The sequence below is a fragment of the Mus musculus genome, chromosome 7 (assembly GCF_000001635.26).
Source record: "Mus musculus strain C57BL/6J chromosome 7, GRCm38.p6 C57BL/6J".
In the NCBI taxonomy this organism is placed as follows: domain Eukaryota; kingdom Metazoa; phylum Chordata; class Mammalia; order Rodentia; family Muridae; genus Mus; species Mus musculus.
The window spans coordinates 69471652-69493707 of record NC_000073.6 but is presented as its reverse complement, the minus strand read 5'-3'; the positions used below and the strand labels follow the sequence as shown (position 1 = coordinate 69493707).

Below are 22056 nucleotides of genomic sequence, written 5' to 3'. Positions count from 1 at the left end.
TTTCTTCATATGTGAGTCATTTCCCCCTAACAGAACTTTCCCTGCCTAGGCAAACAGTAGTAATATAGCTGCCTGCAAGTCCATGCGATGAAAGCCCGTGTCACCATGTGCAAACTGTGAAACATAATTGAAAGTAAAATGTTTAATTAAAATGGACATTTCTGAGCCCGCTTGTGGCAGCAGCCATCTTGCTGAAAAATTATATTTGTTACACCGGCAACCTGGGAAAACCATTCAGAAGACGGTGAATGCCAGGATCCATCGCAAAGTAAATGGGGTGAAAATCGGCAGGCAAGCCGTAGTTACCCTGCACGTCCCCAACACATGTGCCCTGGTGCCGACCACGTAGAACATGAGGACCTGCCGGCCAGAGCCGTCCCTAAGTCAGTATTCATTATCACAAAGCAGCCCCTTCCCTTCAAATAATTCTCCCTCTTACTCATGTCAGCAAGTCTCCTTAACAACAGGGCTTTCAATGCTCTGCTCTCTCTCTATTGGCTGAAATGGAAGGATACTCCTTGTCTCCGAATTTCTCCTCCGAGACCAGGCAGGCCTTTTCCCCTCCTCTCATAAAAGCTACTGATCCCAGATAATTCAGACTCGCGTGGAGAGAGGCGGTGCAGAGGTTTGCAGTTCAGATGTGGGGACAGATTTTGAAAACGAATTTCCATCTGGCATCCAAAGGGCAGTTTCTTCTCCTGCCTGGAGGTGAGGTGTCAGAGAGTGCCTGGCCTGAGCTGGGTCACCATCCAGCAAGAGTCCCGGTTTCAGAAAGTCTCCTTATTGGAGAATTTCTTTGACATTTTCTAAAGGGCAAGTGAAATAAAGTTTCTTTTGGGCAGCATCTTTTACTTTATCCTCTTAAAAACCAGCCACCACCGGCAGATCCAATCTTGCAATTGTATAGAGACACTCCTTTAAAAGGACGACTGTTCCCACTTACCTTGGTTTTTTTTTTTTTTTTTTTTTATTTACACATTTAAAAAAATTTTTTTTGCAGTATTATGAGGCTTTCTTTCTCTTTGCATGATTACTAACTCTGCTGTCTAATTACCATGGCTCGGAATGAAGGAATGAAACAGCAAACCAACAAATAAATATAGAAAGAAAAGGTCTGCCAATGTGAAACCCATTAAAAGTGTTAATAGCAAAGCACTGTGGGAAAAATATCATGATTAGGGTATTAAAACAAGTCTGATTGTCTACATTCAGCAGCTCCACCATTTGATCGTTTTCCCTATCTGACCTTGTCCAGTGAGCTCTCTGTCTATAATATGTTCTTTATTGCCGAAGGAATGCTCTTTGAATTTACTTTCTTTATGGTGTGATTATAAATCTCTGTGACATCCCTAATGATTCATCTCTTTTGGCACCGGGCAGAAGGATAACCACTTCTATAATGCACACGTTTCATTTAAGGTGAAACCGGAAGGAGATTTATCAGTCAGCACAGACCTTCCAGGCACAGGCTAAATTATAACCATTTATCCCCTTCCATAAACAAGTTTAACTTTGGTGCACTCTCTCCCTGAAATGCCTCATAACCCTTTAATAAGATGTTTTAATTTGTGCATGGTCTGAACAACCAGGCCTTTTCTTCTGCTGAAGGGACAGTTGTATATTTTCACCTGAGCCTCGCCACGGAAATAAACTGGTCAAGAGCACACTTCCTACGACGGCCGATCGCTCACTTGTCTTAAATTAAGCAGAATGCTTAATTGAAACTGTTTTCTAAGATTTGTAGGTATCGGTTTAAACTCCAAAGGCAAATAATTTTAAGGATATTGGAATTTAACTTAGCCTGTTCTGTGTTTGAGATTTTTAACTCAGAAAGGCAAAAGCCCTGTATCTTATAAGCAAAATTGAATTTATTTATTTATTGATGATTCCATTATAAACCTCAATGGCAATAGAGTTTTCATTATGAGTGGAAAACACATGAACATGCCATGTAAATCTCCTAAAATGTGCACAGGACTGATCACCTTTCTCAGAACATCTCTCTCTCTCTCTCTCTCTCTCTCTCTCTCCCTCTCTCTGTCTGTCTGTCTCTCTGTCTCTGTCTCTGTCTCTGTCTCTGTCTCTGTCTCTGTCTCTGTCTCTCTCTCTCTCTCTCTCTCTCTCTCTCTCTCTCTCTCTCTCTCTCGGTGTGTGTGTATGTTCAAATCAGCAATGTTTGCTTCAATGTCCCTTTTCCACAGTGCAAACAAAACTCCACGGATAGATAAAAAACCCACACAGGAGGAGCCAATGATGATAGAAAACCGGTCAGCAAAAATACTTTTGAACTTCAGATGACAAGAAACATGCTTGGTCCACAGGGCTAGAAGAAATGGAGATTTTTTCCCCCCTTTTCTCAGACATATGTAGAACATTTGTTTCTGTTTTATTTCTACTGTCATAATATGATGGTTTTATTCAGTTTTTAAACATGCTTCAGCTGGAAACACTACATCTTTAAATCAGGCAACCCTGGCTTCAGTGTGAATTCCCTTGCCGCGCTCCCTCACCTTACCCAGGTGCATGTTAAATCAGTATTAATGACAATATCATTCTTGTGCAGTCATCTCCTGCCTGCAATTTGGTTTTAATTACCCGCCACGTTGTCTTTCCCCCTCACTGACAGCCATTAAATAGGGAATGACACTGGAGCCATGGCTGTGTGCAACACTCACTTCACCAGAGCCCAGGTCCCTCATAAAGCAGGCTGCAGTGCCTCCTAGTGGCCGAAATCAGAAAGGGCCATAACTGAACTGAGACTTCGTAAGCCCTTTTCAGGTTAATGTGGGGATCTGGGCAGATTATGAGGTTCACTGATTTTATATGAAGAAAATAAAAAGTATGAACCCAATTCTAGTTATTAATCAAGAAACAATTATTTATTGGCGAAACGTGCTAGTTTAAATGTAGTGATCAATGACACTCTCCAGGTGCTCTCTCATAGTGGAGGGTCGTGATGATGGAGGATCAGAAACCCGCAAACTTGGCTGAGAAAATGGAGCCGAGGAAAATTCTCGGGCAAATTCACTGAGGAAGGTGAGTCACCAGTGCGCTGAGCATCAGGAGGACTATTCTTTCTCCCACTTTGCTCTACGCTGAGGGACTTTTACTTTTTGTCTTTTTCTTCCTTCCACTTCGCAAAAAATATTTTAGTTTCTCCATAAACTAAATGCATCCTTCCACGCTAGGAATGAATACATCCCATGACCACAATCATTTTTGCATGATCAATGTAATCCTAAAGTATCCAACACAGTTTTCTTTTAAACAGGACTTTAAAATTAAAACTGTCTGTACAAACACTCCCTTTAGACACTCTGCAGATGTTCCCGGTTGAAGGTTCTCATCTTATGGAAGGGTGATCACATATTGCTTTAAAAATTTGTTGGCTAAAATACATCTGCAGGCATGTGCATGACACAAGAAGGACATTAGATCTTTTGTAATATCAATTAGAAACATGACTCATGAATGCTACATTGCCAAGCAGGGTAATGGTTAGGAGTCACATACACTTATCTATCTATCTATCTATCTATCTATCTATCTATCTATCTATCTGTCTATCTATCATCTATTTTTGCTGAATTTTCTCCTTGACTACTTCTTCGTGGTCCAGAGGTGTTTATTTCAGGGCTCATGGACCAGTCTTGCACAAAAGCTAGCACGACGCTCTTTAGATTCTCTCAACAAGTATAATTACTCACTTTGCATGCTGCTAAATGGAGAATCGTAGCTAACTGCTTTAATTAAAATTTTAACCGTGCATCATATATACAATAACTTGAGCATGCACTCATGGTGTGCATCTGTTCTTATGTATTTACACTTATGAAAACTCAGACATAAAACAGACATGCTGATGATGCCACTCCTCATTCTCCAAACTAGAGGACCGATGTTAAACACTAACTCATTTCTGGATATTGCTGGTTCTTTTCATAATAACTCCATACTTGCCTTATTAGAATCAATAAACAACTGTAGGTATTTTGCTGAAAATATGGAAATACACATTAACCAATTTGAACCAGTGTTAAGTGTTTTATAATGGTGGGAACCTTATTTTAAATCTTATAGAATGAAGATAGAATTTAAAAAAAATTCAAAATAAACTAAAATTCCCTCATAAACTAACACTTCTACTTTTATTCGCTAGAAAAAAAAAACAAAACAAAACGCTATTTGGTCATTTGAATAGTGTCTGAATTGGTTTGTTATTTTAAGGAATATTTTGCATCATTAAATAACAGCTAGAAAATTTGTTATTCCTTCCAAACTGAAATGGGAAGCTTATACATGCCATGATAAAGGCTTAATCTCTGATATGACTTACATATATTGGCTTACAGCTATATTGAGTCCAGTTAGACTGATTTTTTTTCATTCCTAATATGAAACTTGATGCTGGGAAATCTGATAAGTGAGTTTCATTTCCCTGGAAATTTATTGCTTCTATATCCAAGTGCAAAGAAATAGCACAAGGAAAAACAATGGGGATCTGTCAGCTGCACATTAATGAGGGCCACTATTTTCTCACCAAGATTCTTCGTGTGTGTGTGTGTGTGTGTGTGTGTGTGTGTGCGCGCGTGTGCTGGGCAGCGGGAGTATCTGAGCTACTATAATTGTAGGATATGCTATTCCTTTCAGAGTCGATCACCATTCCTGTTGCCTGACTGGTGTAACATCAACTCTCAGGCATGTCAGATCAAGAGGGAGAACCATAGTAAACGAAGAAAGTGGAGCCGTGTGCTTGCGCTGAGAGCCATGTGGAACCAAGTAAGGCTCACCCCCAAAGCTCTTTGCAGGCTGACCCACCTGCTCTCTGCCCTCTCCACCCTCAGCTCCGGTTCCAGAGCTCTGGCCCCCTCTCCTTCCCACCACATGCTCTGCACATTCTGAACACCACTCTGTTGCCTGTGCCTCCTGCTTGGTACATTACAGATGGGATAACAGAAGCTGAAGAAGTTTTTAGAGAGCAAACGGTTTCACTACATTAATTAAACCAATGACTAAAATTATTCAGTAGCTGTAAAAAAATAAAAGGCTACGCATTATGGGAGTGAGAGCACAAGATTGGTGATACCTATCAGTGTGTGTGTTGTTTTGTTGTTGTTGTTGTTTATTTTTTCTGCAGGAAACTATAAGTACAGTATCTTGCTCACAGACAGTGAATGTATGAGGAATGTCTAGGTGAGGATAGCAGACCCAGAGAAGATAGGCTTGCTCATAGCAAAGCCACTCGTGTAATAAAAATGGTCCGGAGCACCTCATCCGCAAGTTTGACTCAGAGGCAATAGTCACTTTTGAAAACTGAGCAATGATTATTGATTTCAAGAAGTATAGAATCTTCCCTTGGATTTGTAGAAGAGAAATTATACAATTACTGGTATAAGTTATTAGATATAGTGGTTATATGAGAGCTATCTATATCTATCATATATATATATATACACACATATATATGTGTGTGACGTATATATATATATATATATATATATATATATATATATATATATATGTGTGTGTGTGTGATAGTTATCTTTCATGTATATAAGTTACCATATTCTAGGTGTGACAAGAGCTACTGGGACAATGATTTTGACAAAGTATAGAAGAGGACTCAGGCCAGGGATGGGAATTTGGTGAGGTTGATAAAACACACACACACACACACACACACACACACACACACACACACAGTGATACCCACAACATTCCACATTCAAGGAGACATGACGAGCAACTAGTTCTTAGTAAGGTCAAAAGATCCAGAACACTCTCAGCAAATGTAATTTTTCTTTTGAAACAGCCCCCCCTCCCCAATGCTTGTCATTTAAAAGGCATGAGGGGATTTGCTTTGCTTCTGTTTGTTTGGGGCTTTGGTATTGTTGTTACTGTCGTTGGATGAGTTTGTTAAATAAAATGAGACAAGTTTCTTTAATGCAACCTTCTCAGAGCCTATTGCATCTCAAATGATAAACGCATCATCAGAGAGACATAGCAGATACATCTCCTAAACTAATTTGACCTCAGAATTTTAAGAATTTTAGGGACTCACTGTCAGGGAATTGCTAATAGAAGATTTGCACATGGTGCCGCAGAGAGAAAGGTAAATTAAAACGAATGGACAGGAATCTTTAAATATTGGATTAAGACAGATTTTTACTCTGTAGGCAATGAAAAGCCACCAAAACTCTTTGCAAGGGGCAATGGTTTCTACTACTGTGTTAATGATGGTTCCAATCTCCAAGGCCGAGACAGCAAGTGTAGCATATTCTCAAACACTGTGGGGCCAGACTTGTCAAAACAAATACTATGTGCTTCCTCCTTGGTTTATATCATCAGCAAGCATGTGCTTTGTAGTGCTCAATTGTTGGACTTCATCCAAGCACTGTGGTTGGAAGTAACCCACGCTTTGCTTTGCAGGTTTGATGGGGTATTGGACTGATATTTTAATCTTGCTGAGTATCAAGGAGAGGGAAGTAAAAACCTTTGTAGATTGCTAAGCAAAGACTCTCGAAGGTTTCTGAGCACATATGGCATCTCCCAAGAAGAAAGCAGAAAGTGTGAGCCCCAAGGACAGCAAGGGCTGCCGTGGGGACATGCAGACATTTGTCGACTTTAATTAATACTTCCAGTTCTGGATTCTGAAGACTCCTGACTACCCCCCACTACACACGCACACGAGAACATAATTTTTAGAATGTTGTATTTCCCAATAAGATTTAGGAGAGTTCTCAAGAGTATAAAGCAGGATGTTAGGGATTTGCCTTAAGGACATTATCAACTATTGAGCCATATTGATGTTCAATAAAAATCAAAATCTAATACAGAGTACCAGGACACAGCGGGCGTGGTTCTAAGCACATATTTGTATATGTACTCCTCAGTATGTCCTCAGAGAAAATGCCATGATTAACTCTACTTTATCCATTAGAAGAACAATTCATAACAAGGTTGTGTAGCTCACAAGATCTTCCGAGCCTTTAAGATAGAGATAGTAAACTAGACCCAAGTTTAGCTGGGATTAGATAAAACCAGTCTTGAACATCAACCAACTAGCCTTGATAACTGCTATAGAGTCCACATCTAGTTAAGTGTGACGTTCACAGGCATATATCTCTCTCCTTCCTGTTTCAGTGGTAGGGATTAGTAAGAACTAGAAGATGCAAGTATACTTTGGGCACTTTAACAAGCATTTAAATGTTCATCCCATGTAGTGCTTGTAACTGTTGTATAAGACAGGTAGATAACTTAGTCCCATTATGTATAGGAGGAGGGCTAAGTCATATGTTCAACCTCATAGGAATGGCTAAGAGGTGATTCTGGAATACAAATCTGTATTCTTTTGCCTGTAGTAGTCAACTTGTAAATCAGCATTCTCCGGTTTGAACACTGTCCAAAGGTAGATGTCATGAGTATTTGTTCTATTTAATACCCTTTAGGAGTATGTTCTATTAAGTGCTCTAGGGTTGAAAATAACAGATCCTATCTTGCTTTTGCTCTTTATATTGTCTTCCTCTGATTGTAAATAATGTACAGAGAGGCTGGTGATGTGACTCAGCAATGAAGAGCCCTGGTTGCTCTTCCAGATGACCCTGGTTCAGTTCCCAGCAGCTACTTCATGGCTTGCAACCATCTGTAACTCCAGACACAGGGAATCCAACACCTTACTCCTGGCATCTGTAGGCACAAGACATGCATATGATAAATAGACACACATGCAAAATTAAAAAATAAAAATGTTAAAATACTAATAATTATAGTAATAACAATAGTAATAAATAAAACATGCAGAAAAATAGTCAGAGATTCTAGTGTGTTTGCAAGCAAAGCAGAAATATCTGTTATTTATCAACATTATTATCATTACAATCTTTTAAAATTGTTCATTTTCTATTCTCTTCTTTTAAAATATTAAGTTACAAATAAACAAAAATTAAATAGAAATATATTTTCTGAAAATCAAATATTGAGGTGCTCAGCAACCCTGTTTATATCATGTTTTCCTTCATGGGTCAAGGTTATTGAAGATGGATCCACAGAATGGTAGTTACACATAAGGATGTACCAGATGATGACTTTTAAAATCCAGATTGAAGACTACACAATCAAAACGAGAACCTCTTACATCTAATGATTCCTTATACCGTCAGTGTTCTTTGAAGATATAAATTGAATATGTCTTTATGAACTCTTTGCTAGGAAAAAAAAAGAACTGCTAAGTCAATACTATACCTGCCTTCCCTCTTTGATTAAAAATTTAAACCATTTATAACCACTCTGCTGATTTTCTTTTTGTCCTTGGCAACATGTTATTTAATCATTAAAAGTGTTGGGATGTGTCTCAGGTTCTGATTCTCTTGTCTATAGTTAAGGCCACACAGTAAGGCAGTATTTCCCAGTGAAAGCATCATTAAGTCAAATATTTCATCAGTGATAGCATTGTGACACCAGGTCACCTTTAATATATGAACAATTTTGTCATGTGTAATTAAAAAAAAATTAAGTACATATGGAAAGCTGAACACCAGATAAAGTTTTTCTCTCTGGACAAGTTCTCAGAGTTCTTTGCTACTATGTAAAGTCCAAGGCGTGGATGATATTTTCTCATTTTGAAATTTGGCCCTGGAACATTTTTTTCCTTTTTTTATTAAATTATTTTATTTATTTACATTCCAAGGAACAACTTTAACGTTAAATAGCTACTAACATCTTTAAAAAAATACATAGGCTTTAAAATAATAACTTGTAAACATCTATGCAACTCTTAGCTGGCAAGTATTATGAGTTGTATACATTTTAAAGTAAAGGGGGGTAAATATAACACTTTGAGACTTTGAAAGTCCTACAAAATAAGTCATCTTGGGGAAGATTATGTACAAAGTATACAACCAGCAGCTGGAATCTGGAGTCTGCAGAACGCGTTACATACTGACTCAGTGAGAATATGCATTGTTTAAACATTTAAGTGATGATGCTTATATAGAGCCTAAACATACGATATTTTCATGAAAGAAATACAGATTGTGAGTGTGTTCAGAAGGGGATGGGAAGCTTTTGAAGCCGCTGGAAGGGATGGGAGAACACACATGCAGTGGGAACTTGAACAATGTTTCAGGTTCCCAGAAAAGTCTCTCTGTGTTAGTAAGACTACAAATCTCAGCTGCATTAGGAAGGTGGGAATTTAGAGGTTGTTTTTAGAAACAGGACAGCCAAATAGCACACAGGAAAAATTATGCCACGGTTCTCCCCAAAGGTGCTACCATCAGCCTGGCTGCATTCATCTTGTCCACCGTGGCCACACATGGCTTCAGTATCACTGCCAGGACGAGAAATAAGGCTGCCCTTCCTGTATGTTTGCTTAACAGTGAACCAGACGCATGGTATTTATCCGGTAAGCAGCACCAGATTTTTTTATAAAGCTTCATTTTATCTTTGATACCTAATTTGTATTGAGGAGGGTAAGATAGAAATGTGTGGCTTTCTATCATTGGTAGTTCAGGATGACAGAGAGCACACTACCAAGATTCAATAGTGAAAAGTAACGATCATTCCAACTTAGTACATTCAGTGCATGGCTAACTCAGAAGGATGAATACATCTTTAAAAAAAAGTGTCTGAGTCCTCCAAATACACTGTTTTCTGTGGTAGGCAAGTTAGACTAGGCAACCAAAGGAAACATCTGTCCCTTAAAAGCCATGTCTTCTGGAAGTCAGAAAATGTCATTGAGGTCAGACGTCCTTACAGCTGCAGACAGAGACTTCCCACTACTTTAGAAATGAAGTCTTCCCCTATTGCTAGGCACATCCTCAAATGAAACCTCCCCTCCAGCAGGTTTCATCATGGCATCATATATTGTGGTTTTTACATACCTCCATGGCTTTTCAAAAGGATAACAGGAAAAAAATTATCCTAAAGGAAATTATAAACCACTTTGATCCTGGAATAAAGAAAAGGTCAGCTTTGCTCATAATTATATATCCTACTTTATGTTCATAAAAAAAAAATGTTTAAAATCTGCAGTTCCAAGTCCAAATGCACAGCTCCCACCACTCACCACACACTCTCAGGGCAGCTCACCAGTCTCTAGAGTGCACTTTACTTTGCCAAGCTTCTGTGGAACCTCTTGGTGTCTCTTATCTGAGTTCTCTCTTGGGAGGCAAGGATCAACCTAGGAAAAGCCTTCCTGCTCTAGCAAAGGAAGAACGCTTGTGGGTACAAATATGACATTGACAACTGCACTGCAGAGACCTAGGTCATGAGGACATGGATGTGGACATTGGCTAATGGTTTTATATTTTCTGATACTGCGTGTGAGTAGGTAGCAATGAGAGGGGTCCTTATGGCAGCAGTGATGGCAGGTGAGACAATTATAGTGGCTATGGATACTGTGGTCAGGACTGCAATGACTAGATGATATAGGCATCTGAACTGTGTTCATTCCATAGAATATTTATCTGTGCTGAAATCAACACTGACGGTGTTTTTTGTTTTGTTGTCACTGTTGGACATTGACTAAGGGGGGTGTGTGTGGTGATTTTCTCATTTGCATTTCTTGGTTGAATTGTTTGATTACCAAACCAGTCAGGCTTGATCTCAATCTGATCACAAACATATTGAGACCTCATCCTCCATCCAATCCATGAGTTTTCACAAAGCTCTTCAATTGTTTTGCCACACATAATGATTGATCATAATTGAACATTCACAAAAGACTTAAAGAATTCCACATGGTGTGGTGTAGAATTTCAGTGTACACGGTACAGAAAATACTGTTACTAATTAATAAAAAAAATTGACTTTTCTACAAGCTTCTGTGGTCAAAACATGGCATAAAATACACCATTTTGACTCTTTATGCCTGTAGTTATTCTCACTGCTGTCCAATGGAGCCCTGGAGTGTTGACTTACGTGTGAAGCCATTTCCACTGAACAATAGCCATTTGGCCTCTTCTTTGCCCTGAGAGAGCCACCATTCTGTTTTATGTTTTAAGCATGAACATTTGAGATCATTTTTTAAGTGTAATCACACAGATTTTTGAATTTTTGTTGTTTCAGTTCTGTCCTTAGAGGTCATCTATGTTGTACACTGACAGGGACTCCTTGAGGGATGAATATTATTCAACTTTGAAGACCACATTTTCTTTCCCATTCATCTTTGATTGGTACTGATTCTATCCATGTCTTGGAAACTGTGATGTGGGTGTGTAAATAATTACATGCGATCATGTTTTCAATTTATCTGAGTATATGCCTGGAGTGGGATTGCTTGAAAATGTGGCATGTTATATTAATTTTCTATAGCGCAATCTTAATATTTTCCACAGGAGTGAAACTATATTATATATGCATCAATAATATATAGGACACTCACTCTTTACCCCTTACCAAACAGCTGTGTTTTGCGTATTTATAACAGACATGCTTTCAGAATCTTTATGTATATGTACTGACATTTCAGCCTTTTTGCTCTGACTCCCTTACCCTTCTTTGTTCTTTGACTGCTTAATCATCGAAATCCTTCTTTTTCCTGCAACTTCTTTCTAACTTGATGTGCTTTCAAAAACTGTTTATTTATTTATTTTTTGTTTGTACAACCAACTGAGCTTCATCATGGTTACTTTCATGATCTTAGGTAGGAGGCTACTTTCTGAAGATGAAAAACTTAGCAGTGACTTCACTCCTGAAGAAAATGATACCCACACTCCAGAACCATTAGGTTTAATCTGTGTTTATATTTCAAGTCGTTACTAACACAGAAAAAAATCTAACACATCCCACTTTCTTATTTTTATTATTTCTGGAGGTGTTTGTCCCTCTTCTGTTTTCTTGCTTTGCTTTCTTGGGTTTGCTGAAGGGCGTATTTCTTCTGCTCTTACTGGGCAATGTTTCTATGTTGCCTTCATTCATGCAAAAGTTTTGTAGATGTTCTTTAGCTGTCATCCTGTTTGTTCCTTTCTTTTTGTTTGCTTTAAAACTTTAAATAAACTATTCTTTTTCATCATGTACATATAGTGTAATTTTTTTGATAATTTCTTTGAGAATGTCCTCATCAATATTATTTATCTGGCACTCAGAATTTTAAAGCTTCTTTTTAGACTCTTGTCATTTTTACTCTAATCACTTCTTGTGTGTAAACTTTTTATTTGCCCTTTCCTTACCTGAGCCCTTTGTGCTCCTTGCTGCTTTATGGCTATCTCCTTCCTTATTGCTGAGATGAGTTCTGTTGCTATATCTTCAAGCAGCTCTCTCCACCTTGATATTTCTCCTTTCTTCTGAGACTCAGAAGACATGTGTATTGATCAACTCTATGATGCTTACATAGTAAATAAGGCTTTATACACTTTTACCAATTCTTCCCATTTCTTGATATATGAAATTAATAAAGTTCACTGTAAATTTTTCAGTTTTGTGATTATACTATTCAGTTCCAGAATCTCATTTCTTTAGTATTTCTATGTTTGGTGATGCTCATTTTGTTTATGTGTCATTTTCTTGATGTCACTTAGTCGTCTTTCTGCTGTAGTGTGTCCTTAATGCAATTGTTTTGATGTCTTGTTAGCCATATTTATGTTAATCCCTATATTGAATACCAATTTCTTCAAATGACTCATTATTATTAAGTTTTCACTAAAATATAGCCACATCCCCTAATCTTTACACTCCCTGGATTTGCACAGAACAGTATTGCAAGACAATCTGAGAGCATCTTAAACTAATGGGAGGCAATGCTCGACTTCTGAAGGATAGCTTCAATTCAGAGGTGTTCGCTGGTTTCTTTCTCAGAAGCTTTTTTATTTTGTTTTGTTTTTTGTTTTTGTTTTTTATCGAGACAGGGTTTCTCTGTGTAGTCCTGGCTGTCCTGGAACTCACTCTGTAGACCAGGCTGGCCCCGAACTCAGAAATTTGCTTGCCTCTGCCTCCCAAGTTTGGGATTAAAGGCGTGCGCCACCATGCCCAGCTTCACCATGACTCTTAACCTATTGCAATTATCTAAACTATGGCTGCTCCTTGAGAATCCTTTGAGTCAAGAGAAGCACAAATGCTCCCCTTGAAAAGACCTCAAACATCTTGAACACCATGCATAACTCCTCCTTGATTCTCTCTACCTAGGAGATAAACTGTGGATGAAATTTTACCACAGTCATGGGACGGAGTCTTGAAGAATGCCTGGTGCTCATTAAGTGAGCTTGTTTCTCACTAACTGCAATGCTGCTGTCCTTGGCTTTGAGCTTAGGTGGGATTTGGCAACATCGTAGTTATGTATTGTTCATATCCCAATTTATTTTGGGATAGTGCATTGTGGATTAGTCAGTGTGGCTTTGGATTTTCAATAACTGTCTTGCTGAGGATACTGCTCCAATAATCATTTACTAAAATCACCATTTACCTTTATAAATTTTTAATTTATTTTGTTTATGTAAACTTCAATGGCATCATGAAGCTAATTTACTTCATTTAATCTTTTCAATCCTTGCAATACATCTTAATTTTAAAAATTATCCATTGCAGTTATAAGTCTAGGACTCCTTATTCTAGTATGACCCTTAAGCACTGGGAGAAGATGATATAATAGAGATGTCCTGTTTAGGGCAGAGCACTTCACAGTCTCCTGCTCAGTGTATGCTGACCAATTGTGTGTCTCAGTGCTAATCACCATCTCCTGCAAAAGGAAACTTCTCTAGTAATGTTTGAAAGGTGCACTAATCTGTGGCCATGAAGATTAGTCTGTAGGAGTGAGTTTAATGCTATGCCAATCTATCAAAGTAATGGTAGTAAGATATTCGGAGACCTTATGGCCTGTCTTGCAATAGGTTCTTGGTCCCAATAATCTTACTAGGTATATGTTCTATCTTGTGCAACAATCCCTAAAGCCATAAGGATGCCAGTCAACTGAGGTTGTTTTTTTGTTTGTTTTTTTGTTTGTTTGTTTTTTTTTTTTTTTTTTTTTTTTTGTCAGCCTGTGGTGTCTAGCAGGAAAAGTGTTGCTCCATTGCAAGGTAACTCCATTTAAATCTTTAACTTGTGTCTATGTACACATTTTGGGGAGCTGCTGCAGTGTTTTATGGATGCAGCAGGACATTGAACACATTAATGCACAGTTGTTGTGACAACATGCACAAGACCAGTGCAAGCTGCAGGCAAACAAAATCCAAGCATGAGAGAAGAGATGGGCATGCAAGCCCAGCACTTGCTGCAGGAGAAGGGAAAGTTCAAGTAGATTGACCACTGTTGAATGGATAACCACACGCCCAAGGGTAGATGGATAGATCAAACTAGACTAGAAGAGTCATAAAATGATAACACAAATTTGGTTGGTTATATAAGGAGATTGGAACCAGAAGAAGTTGGGAAAGATGGAGTGATTATGGTCAAAATACAGTATATGAATTTCTTAAAATATAGTGTATGTATTAAAATAAAAGTTTATTTGTTGTTTTCCAGTACAGCCATATGTTATCTTTAAAACTAGAAATGATTTTCTGAAATTGCTCTTATTGTTATCAAAAGTCAACCCTCTAACCAAATTGAAATAAACATAATAATAATATTGAGGTGTGGATCTCCAATATAGAAGGTCTACACACTGGGTAGCTTATTTTCACGTTACCATTTGCTTTTGCTTAGACTGATGTCTGCTTTTCAAATTCACCTTATTGACCAAATGCCCAAACTATTTTCTTTTTTTTTTTTTTGGAGATCAATTTCCTAATAGCACTAAATAACATAGTAGCAATGTCTCTCATTTAAATGATGTTACTTTAAAATGTGTTACATTGTCTTCATTTTCATTCCGTTCCTCTATTTCTCTAAGACATTTCTGATATGATCTGGGTAGAATACAAACATTTCTGTTAAAGAATATTCCAGTTTTCACTCATATATTTCTTTTCAAATGGGCCAAACCTACCTTCTTCCACAACATGTAAGTTCATTTCTGTCAAGGAGTAAAAACACCTTGTCACAAGACTGGTCATTTCTCCTTTATTCCTTTTCTTATAGAAGTTAATTTTAAATATTTTATAGTATTAACATTTAACTTCTAAATACACAATTAAATGAGTTTTTTGATGGCATTAAGCTATCTATTGGTTTTCCTTAGTGAAACATTTATTCCTTTCCCATTTGTACCAATCTTACCTACACATTTTTTCATTTCTATTGTGTTTTCTTCTGATATATACTCATCTATTCCAATAACAGTGAAATAAGTAATATTAGAAATAATGATGATGGAGAAAGAATTCTTGTGAAAATCTGAACAAAGAGGTGTACATGAGGCGATGGGGCACGAAGGGCCATCAGCATCCCAACACTCTACTTTATTATTCTTCCCTTTCCCATGTGGTTTCCATCTACGGCTTGTGAATGATGTCACTGAGGTCTAGTTCACAGTAGGGCTAACTGAGCGCTTTAGAAGAGTCTGACCCTCAACTGGGAGTTGGGGCTCAGGTATAAGTCTGGGACGTGATTATGTCTCCAAACTTAACCCAGTTCAGGAAATTGGAACCTGACTGGATCCATTTACTGGTTTGCAGGTGGCAGACTGTTACCTGCTCTTTTCTCAGCCCAGCCTGCTGTCCTTGACTAGAGACCAGACACAGATGCATCCATGAGACCAGTTTTCTGTAAGGCTCAATATTATTATAGTATCATGACTTCTTAGATAACTCTTAACTGTGTATCCATATAGCGAATCAAGTTATTTGAAAAAAATATTTTAAAACATTAAAAACTTTGTGACTAATGATATAATGGATATTGATTACTATTATTTAAGTGGAAAAATATAATCACAAAAGTTACAAATTCAAAGCATAAGTAATTTTCAGCATTATTGGATTTATTATTGCATCAGCAATCTACAGTATAGGGATGATGGCATTAATTCTGTTTCAGCCAAGTAAAGAGCACTAGGCTTAGTTGGCTGTGCTTGGGCTTCTGAACGTGAAGCTAATACCCGGAATGGCAAACTCTTCATCTATGTCTTCATGAACCACATGCAACCTGCATTCTGCATTTTATAGAATGCAATATGCAATTTTCTTTCCAAATTCTGCTTTAAAGCCGTCTCCCCAATCTTGTTCCAAGCCAAATGATATTCCTTGCTTTGTGCACAAGTTTGGAACATTGGCTTCTCACATGTTCATTAAGGTGGCCCTGCAACCAAGTACTGCAATTCCTTGGTGGCTCATTTGGCTCTGAGAGGTTAGGAACTGGTGAGGTTTGAAACGGTCTTGTGCAGAATCTGGTGAGAGTAAAGGGCAGATTCATTTGTGAGAAAGAACATTTCCACCCTGTTCCCTTTGGCTTTAAGGTTTATTTAGAATTCATGAAGTTGTATCTGCACTAAAAAGCTTTGAACCATTAAAGAGAATTATTTAACAAAATTCCTAAAAATGCCAGTGCAAATTGGTTTGTCTCGAAATTCTGGTGCTTTGTTATTTTGCCACCGAGAAAAAGGGCTTTAAAAAAAAAGCTTGAGGGAGAATATGAATGTAATAAATATTTCATTTTTGTAGCACACCGTGCATTGTTCTGCGTTTCAGCCCTTGCCAGCAGTCAACACAGTAGTAAATTCCAGCACCTGTGGACCTGTTTCGGTAATTTATGATTTCCATTAGATTTCCGTTGGAGATGGGCTGCAACAGTTCAGGCAAGTTCATGCACCCCGGCCATGGGAGGGGCTAGCCTGAAGCTCTGTTCATATGTGGGTTTTGGCAGCATGCACACCCTTTGTTGGTCTTTTTATTTATATTTCTTATCATTGATGTCATTTGGGACCACTCAGAACACTATCCCAAAGTGTCATTACATAGAAAGATGTGACAGACATCTACCGCTGCCGTGGAGCCATCTTTCGCCATAATCTGCGCTGCTTTCGTTCATTCACTTAACAAAGAGAACCCGTGTTCCTTGCATTGGAAGTACACAGATGAAGGGGAGATGGCTACTTATCTTGAGGTCTGTAGGAAGGAAACCTCATCAAAAATAAATGCAGTTAAGCATTATTTCACACAATGGGCACAGAAGTTTCTCTAGCCTGGTATGGTTAGACTTGGATGTTTTTCTGCTTTACAGTAGGGTGAAAATGCATGCATACTACCATTACATTTTTTTCTACCTTCGGAACTATGTTCAATAAATTGTGCGAGTCATTCAACACTGCACTGTAAACTGGTTTTGGAGTGAGTTCACTTTGCTTGTGTCCACCTTCAGGCTAATAAAGTCGGTATTCTGCACTTACGGCAGATTGGGCAAAGGGAGGATGCTTGATAGATGCGGTGTGGAAGCTGAAGTTTCAATTTCAGTACTTTCAACCTAATTAGATCCTTTTGAAGAAAGGACTTTTATGTTAACCCAAAAAGCCTCTGCCTGATTAAACAGAGAGCAATGGCTAATGTAACTCTGGGCCCTGAGTGTCCCATTTGAAATAACAAATAAAGAAGAAGGGATGGTGCTGAAAACAAGACAGAAGGATGTCCCTGTTGTGAGAAGAGGAACCCCTGTGTAGAGGCTCAGAGGCAGGAGACATGGCTTGTCGGCACATGAGACATCGAAGGCAGCCATGTCCTCATCAAACTAACATCCAGATGTGCAACTGCAAAGACTACAGTGAGAAACCCAGAGAGTGTAATATGGTCATAGGTTACTCCACAACTGAGCACAAGGATGTTGTGCAAGCCAGACTCCCTTAAGCAGAATTTTGGAGAAAGTCTAAAAATCTGAAGTGTTTCAGTAAATAACGAAAGGTCTATTGAAGTTACTTAGGTCATCTTCAATTGTACAGACTGGATTCAGCCCTGTTACTTTTTAATCTCTTCTCACTCGATTCGTTTTTGGTTAGGAAAGTCAGTCAACTATTATGAAAATGGAAGTCTGTGTGCATGTGCGTGTGCGTGTGTGCCTGTGTGCCTGTGTGTGTGTGTGTGTGTGTCTGTGAGAGAGAGACAGAGAGAGAGAGAGAGAGAGAGAGAGAGAGAGAGAGAGAGAGAGAGAGAGAGACTTGATGTGTAACTGCTAATAATTAAATATGCTATGTTTACCAAGAAGCTTAGCATGGTTTTATTTAATCTCTTCTTTATCCATAGTCCTACAAATGCTAGAAGACTGACAACAAGAGAAAGATGATCAACTTAAAATGAAAAGCGCACTCTTGGTTCTAAAGACTTTTGTTCACAACACTCTTATTACCAGTGATGGCACAATGGTAAGCAACTATCTAAACAGGATTTGTAATGTTCAACAAAGGGCAAACATGAAAATGACATTTGAGTACTTGTTACACTTTATGAGAAATTCTTAATTTTTATAAGGTTATCATCTCCACTTTTAATTTAAAAACATAAGATGCATTCATGCCTAAGGTATTGCTCAATTAAGCTGAAGATGTTCATAATGAAGTTGTTAAAGTAGCAACAGTGCATTTTTCAATTTACAAAGTATTTTACTTCAATTAAAGTTTTTCAAATAGTAGATAATAATTGTAATTTAAAAAAGAAAACCTTTTTGAGAATTACACACACACACACACACACACACACACACACACACACACATCAGATCATCCTAAAAAGATGTTAATAATGGCAATTTAAGAGATAGAAGCATTCATCCCTGATAGATCAAACCTGGCTCCATAGTCAAGGTCCTTCCACAAAATGTATGATTTGGGCCAAATACTATTAAACCTTTCCACTACCATTTTTGCTATTTTCCAGATATTCTCTTTCTCTTCCAAAGCTTTTACTTGTGTAATGCTAGATCACTTGTCAACTACTTTCCATCACAGTTTCTAACACAGTATCTGGGGAAAGATACAATCTTATCAGTCCCACTGAATAAGCAACTCTCCATACCCAGGAGAGGAAGTTAAGGCCCATAGCTGCTGCTCTCAGGCCCCTATGACAGGGAAGATACACTGGATATTGTTTCCCTAGACATTCCCAACTAAAGTCCTTACCACATTAGAGAGAGTACCTGGGCAAAAGGTCCAAGGTTAATGCCTTTGAGATTCTGGTGGTTGAAACAAAATCAAACTGTTCACTTGAATAGAGAATTTTCCATTTGTATGTTTCTGACTCACAAATTTCTCAAGAGGAATCGGTATACAGCAATTCTCAGTATTATTTGACCTAAAACCCTTCTTATTCCTAGCCAAAGATAATTAATTTTAAGTTTTAAGCCCACTTTTATGAGAGCCTCCAAACATTGGCTGACTTTCTGGAATGGGTACTTGCAGAAAAGCACCCATTGCACATTGAAAGGTTAAAATAGAAACAGCAACCAAGGGAGTCAGTAGGACTCCAGAAGTCAGGCTAAAAGCTATGTGTAATAGGAGCCTGCTCACGTGTATGCTCCATGGCTTATTGTGAATGGTTTTGCCTAGATTGGCTTGTATAATTTGCCTCTCCAGTTTAGGTTGGCCAAGAATACTCAGGTTTTCTTAGAGAATTTTCATATCAAAACGAAGAGGAGATCAAATATGCTAACTACTGATAATCCCCAAGTATGTATCCCGTGTCTCAGAATGTGGGTGTTGTTGAGTTACAGTGTAAAATCTGCCCTCTAAATGACGGCCTCTGGGCATGACTCAATGAGGCCATGTAGCTAAACCTCATGTGGTTAGCATTAATCCAAATAACTTTTTGTGTTTTCAGTGTATTAATTAAATTAATTTAATTAAAAGTAAATAAATGCAATAATTAACCTTATTAAAAATTCTTTGCATTAGACCTAGGGCTCTTTCTTAAATGCCCATGAATGAGAAGACTCCACTCTTGACAATTTTTCAGTAAGAAAAGAATGAAATGCATTTTGTCTGTTAACCATATTAACATTGTCCCTATGATGTTTAGCTACATTTATGCATTGTAAAAATGCTTAAATTAAAATATTTATCTCATTTAAGAGTTATTATTTTCCATAGTACGAAGTCTCAAAATGTTTTTTCAAGCTTTTGTGATCTGTCATCCATAGCCTCCCTATTGTACACTAACACAAAGAAAGTCTTGCTGAGGACTGTAACTTGGTACCCTTTGACAAATCTGTCCACATACCTCCCTGAGTTTATGGTGCAACTACAGTTGTGCCTTCAATGTTCATGAGATCAACAACTTTAAATGGCAGGGAGCTATGCAATACTTGATAATCTTCCCCTTGCTCATCTCCCTTAGCCTATTTCCAGTTCCATCATACTGCTGCAGGGACAGAGTTTTCCTCTTCTCATGGCCAAATACTATCCCACTGTGTACACATGTCACATTTGCTTAATGCATTCACATACTAATAGATTGTAGGCCAGATAAAATTGTACTTAAATAATAGAGCTTTCACATAGCTGCTTTTAGTCTTATAGTATTATTTTTGCTTTTTAATTCTCCATCACACAATAAAACCACACACAGCTACCAGCAGTTGGCAGTGGGTGTGTATGAGTCATCACTTCTCATTAGGTATGTTATACATAGGTCATTTCAGTAATTGCACGTGAGTTAGTCTGACATGACCAAGACGCAGTGCTTAAGTATAGAGGGTTCCGAATGTCAACACCTCAAAATGCTTGACACAGACCTGCAACAACAAAACCTAAACCGAATCCATGACTCACTCTAAACTACGCACCACAGATGAGCAAGGTCAGCAGACTACACGCCTCATGAGGATTTCCCTTGACCTATAGGTCACTTAAACCTGCGGCTAAGAAATGGAGAACAGGGGAACAAAACTCACCCAGGTTTTATCATCTACAACTTCCCTGATGACCTGGGACTTTGAGTGGGATGCTGGTTGTGGGATGCTGGTTGGTTGTGGGATGCTGGTTGTGGGATGCTGGTTGTGGGATGCTGGTTGTGGGATGCTGGTTGGTTGTGGGATGCTGGTTGTGGGATGTTGGTTGGAACTCTTCCTTTCTAGGTTGTTGTAGGAGAAGAGAGAACAGCATAACGGTCCCTATGAGAGTAAATAATGCTCTGTTCTCTATGACCACTATCAAACTACATTTAGTACTTGTCTTGGCTCTCTGTGTCCTATAATCCTTCCAAGACCAGATCAGAGCCACTGTCCCCTTCAGAAATGCTGTGAAGAAGATATTTTGGTCTTATGAAATTTCAAAAATATTCTTGTTACTGAGGAACATGCTTTGGTTTCCATCACTTATCTCCTCCTTGTTCCACCTCCCATGCACCAGGCACACTGTGTTTCCTGTTTCCTGCCAGTATCCTGAGTTTTATCCCTGATGCACAAGAATAACGTGTTTTTTCTCATCTTCATCTGAGCCATCCCACTAGCCTTTCAAGGCCAAGGTCAAAGATCTTCCTGACTCCTTTTTAGAGGAATTGGTACTTCCTCTGTGCTGTGTGCTTTTCCTGGGGAGTTGTAAATAAACTGTTTACCACAGACAGGGTGCTAGGCACAGACCAAAGAAATTATTATTTTTTTTTGCATGTCTTACTTTGTAATTCAGTTTGTTCTTTACACAGCATAGATAAAGAGTTACTTGCAGAAACATGAGTTACTCAAAGGAAGCTGCTTCACTAAAATGTCCAGCACAACATAGGCAAATCCTCACAAAAGCTATATGAATTCAGCTTCCTGCACAACTTGCAAGCAGCCCAGCTGATCACAGAATTTTCTCTTCCCAGCACTCAACTTCCTGCTGCCTTAATATTAGAGAGGAGCCCTGAGGATCTTGTAACTTGTAGTAGCTTCTAGAGGTTTTAATTATCATCAGTGTTCAACAGGCTTTTATCTTCTTTCAAGGAGGTAGCATTCCCATTTCTATTAAACAGTTGCACAGCACTCTGAGTTTAATTATTGTGTGTGTGAACACACACACATACATACAAATACATGGACACACACATATACAAAATATGACTTTCGTATCTTATTGTACTGGAGGGTTGAATTCCTATAAAGAGCAGAAAGATGACTGAGATGCTGGGATGCTGGAGTTTTTAACTCTCACAAAACAAACATCTCAGCAAGATAGGCCACATCCTTTTCCTTAGTGACTTGATTGATTCAAATTGCCAAATCTCATGTATA

At 38.3% G+C, this 22056-nt stretch overlaps 1 long non-coding RNA gene across 3 annotated transcripts; it reads left to right on the top strand.

The window, feature by feature from the left end:
- Positions 1–2670: 2670 nt before the first annotated feature.
- Gm38584 lies at positions 2671–18340 on the top strand. Of its 3 annotated transcripts, XR_001778344.1 has the most exons (4): positions 2671–3036; positions 4651–4779; positions 9263–9400; positions 15546–15580. It is a non-coding gene; the product is annotated as a predicted gene, 38584 (long non-coding RNA). The 3 variants fall into 3 exon arrangements; XR_882201.1 differs by lacking the exons at positions 9263–9400; positions 15546–15580 and adding an exon at positions 18099–18340; XR_882202.2 differs by lacking the exons at positions 9263–9400; positions 15546–15580 and adding an exon at positions 8027–8284.
- Positions 18341–22056: the final 3716 nt, after the last annotated feature.